Genomic DNA, 3,145 nt, shown 5'->3' with positions numbered 1-3,145 from the left:
AGGCAAGGGTGGCAAGACTTCATCTCATGTACTTCGTTCATGTTAGCAGGAGACACCAGTCCCTGGAGGAGGACATCATGCTTGGTACAGTTAGAAGGGCAGTGAAAAAGAGGAAGACCCTTGACCAGATGGATGGACACAGTGGCTACAACAATAGGCTCAAACATAGAACAATTATGAGGATGGCACAGGGCTGGGCAGCATTTCACTCTGCTCGTAGCAGGGCCACTATGAGTAGAAACTGATTTGACAGCAGCGGACACCACTGCCACTGCCACCACCGACAGACACCATTCCAGGAGCTGGGGGTACAGTCATGACCTGCACCACACAAACCCCTACCCTTGGGGTGCTGGCATTCATGGACACAGACAATCAATGAATGCGTGCAACATTCTAACATGAATGTATAACAGATACTTAATTGTTTGATAATTATAAGAGCTTGGAAGAAGAAAATAAACGGATAAATATCACTATGGAGTAAGTGTGGCAGAAAAGGTGAAACAGAGGTTCATATTTAATTAGAAAGCCTGACAAGACTTCGGTAAAAAGAAGACAGAAATGTCAAACCTGCCGGAAGAGGAAAGTGAGCCATGGTGACATCCCGTGACAAACTTTCAGGCAGAAGGAACCCTGGGGACCAAGGTCACAAGGTGAGAAAGAGCCATGTATTCCAAAAGTGGGTAGCTGGGAGACAGGCAATGAGGTCTAAAAGGTAATGGGACACAGCTGGAGAGGGGCATCACATGTCTCTTGAATATTTCATCATTTTTCATAGCGAAAGGAAGGAAGTAAGGGGTGGGAGGAAGAAGAGACTTCCTGAAGTGGAAATGATCAAATTCAAACACAAACAGGGCTGGCAAATGCCAGTGAAGAGCACTTGACCCAGATCAAAGCTGTGAATGCTTCGCTGAGCAGAGGGATTTCGTGAAGGGAGTAGAGGAGACCCCACGCTTGCTGCCCATTGGACTCACTTGGAGAGCTTGCCAGCATCCTCTCGGAATAATGGGAACCCTCGTGCCTTGCTGGAGGGGGGGATGTGAAACAGCATCGCTACTGAGGCAAACAGTTTGGTGGCCTCTCAACAAAATTAAGGACAGAATGACCCTCCGACCCAGCAGCCCCACTTCTCTGGATACACTCAAAAATATCTGAAGGCATGGACTCATACACATCCTTGCTCATCCATGTTCCTGGCAGCATTACTCACGAACATCCAAAGTTCACCAACTGATGAAAGCATCAACAGAACATGGTTTTAACAGACCAAGGCATAGTATTTAACCCTAAATGGCAATGGCCTTCTGATACATGCCACGACACACAAGGACCTTGAAAACATTATAAGCAAATGAATCCAGACACAAAAGGACAAATATTATACGATGCCACTTACATGAAATATCCATCTAGAATAGGCAAAGGCATGCCGACAAAAGGAAATTTGTGATCCCAAGAATGAGGAGCAGGAGGAGATGGGAAGGTTTTTTGTTAAAGGGTCACTGCGTGTCTGTTGGAGGTGATGAAAGTTTTGGGTTTTGAATCTGGTTCATGTCACTGAATGGGCTTCTTCCAAGTGGCAAACAAGACAGCATTCTTGCTACATACATTTTAGCACATTTCCAAACCCCCAATGCCTGGGTGGCATGCAAAACTCAGGAAGCTTGGAGTGGGAGCCAGTCATGGGTATAAAGACCCCCTGTACCCTGACCCACAGGGATACTGTCAGACTGCAGGAAGAGAGAACGAAGGGTTTCCCTGATTTGAGTTTGTTCAGTTCACTTTTTTTCACCTTGCTTTTTCACAGAACGTCAATTGGTAGGATGTGACTTACAAATCGATTTCTTTTTTTAGTGTTTTTCATGTTATTCCTGTGTTTGTTTATTAACCTGTTTTTAAGAATAAATCGCATTCATTCAATGAGATACAAGTAAAGCACTTAAACCCCAGCCTGGTAACCTAATAGCAGCTCAGGAAATGGTGGTACACATTCCTTCTTTACTGTTGCCTTGGTTGTTGTTCATAACTTCACACAAAGACATTTACCAGCCCCGCCCCTGGGAATCGGTCTTGATCAGACAGGCAGACAGGTAAATAAGGGCATGTATTGCCATTTTGCACTGTCAGAAACTTTATATGGAAGGTTCAGAGAGGGCAAAGCGGTAGCCCACAGTCACACAGCTGGTAAGTGGCAGACCGGAGCTGAACTCTTGCCCGCTCCTAAAATTCATCCTAACTGGGCAGGTTCTGAATGTTTCCCTGATGCATACATGTCATTTTGGATTTTGTTGTTGTATAAAGCAATTGAGAAGTGCTTCTCAGGGATCCCCAGGCCGAACTAGCCTCTCCTAGTTCTGAGCGGTCACAGACCTTTGTACACCCATGCATTAGCGCTCTTGACATCCTATTACATCCTGGGATGCGATTCCAGTAAGATTCAAGGTGATATGACCTTCAGGAAACCTCTCTGGGCCACATGGTGCTGAGTCGGTGCGGTGTAATGGAGCTGGGAAGCGAGGCTATGGTGCCACTGGTTTTGAATGCAATAGCACAGCCGTGGGGCATCCCCATGGCCAAAGGGGGCATCTGAAGACAGACTACCGGGGTTTGAATCTGACCCAGATCCTTCATAGCTGTGTGAGGGCTGGCGACTATATTGACCACTCATTGCCTCTATTTCTGCTTCCTTAAAATGGAGTTAATAGAAGTACCTGCCAGTGGTGGGATTCAGCTGGTTTGTATTAGTTCGGCAGAGGCAATACCGACTTTTTGTGTGGAATTCAATGAACCGTTGTTAAAATGGCGCTTGAAATCAGGGTTCTGTCGAAGGTGGGTGGTTGGGCAGCTGCCCCACGTGAACATCACAAATGTATATTCTTTACACTGTTCTAAAGTTCTCTTATGCAACGGCGTAGTCTAAGAACCACAGCAATTCTCATTCTGTCCAGAGGTTTAACAAAATTAGACTATGCTTGTAATGTTTATTCATTTCATCAAGCTCATTAAACTTCTGATGAAATACTACATTGTTATTCCCTTATATTTCTTAATCATTTTATTAGGGGCTCATACAACTCATCACAATCCACACATGCATCAATTTTGTCCAGCACATTCGTACATATGTTGCCATCATCATTCT

The sequence above is a fragment of the Echinops telfairi genome, unplaced genomic scaffold (genome assembly GCF_000313985.2).
Source record: "Echinops telfairi isolate 266 unplaced genomic scaffold, ASM31398v2 ScPeMD7_2;HRSCAF=8, whole genome shotgun sequence".
Classification (NCBI taxonomy): domain Eukaryota; kingdom Metazoa; phylum Chordata; class Mammalia; order Afrosoricida; family Tenrecidae; genus Echinops; species Echinops telfairi.
The sequence above is the reverse complement of the archived record's forward strand: the minus strand, read 5'-3'. Positions refer to the sequence as shown.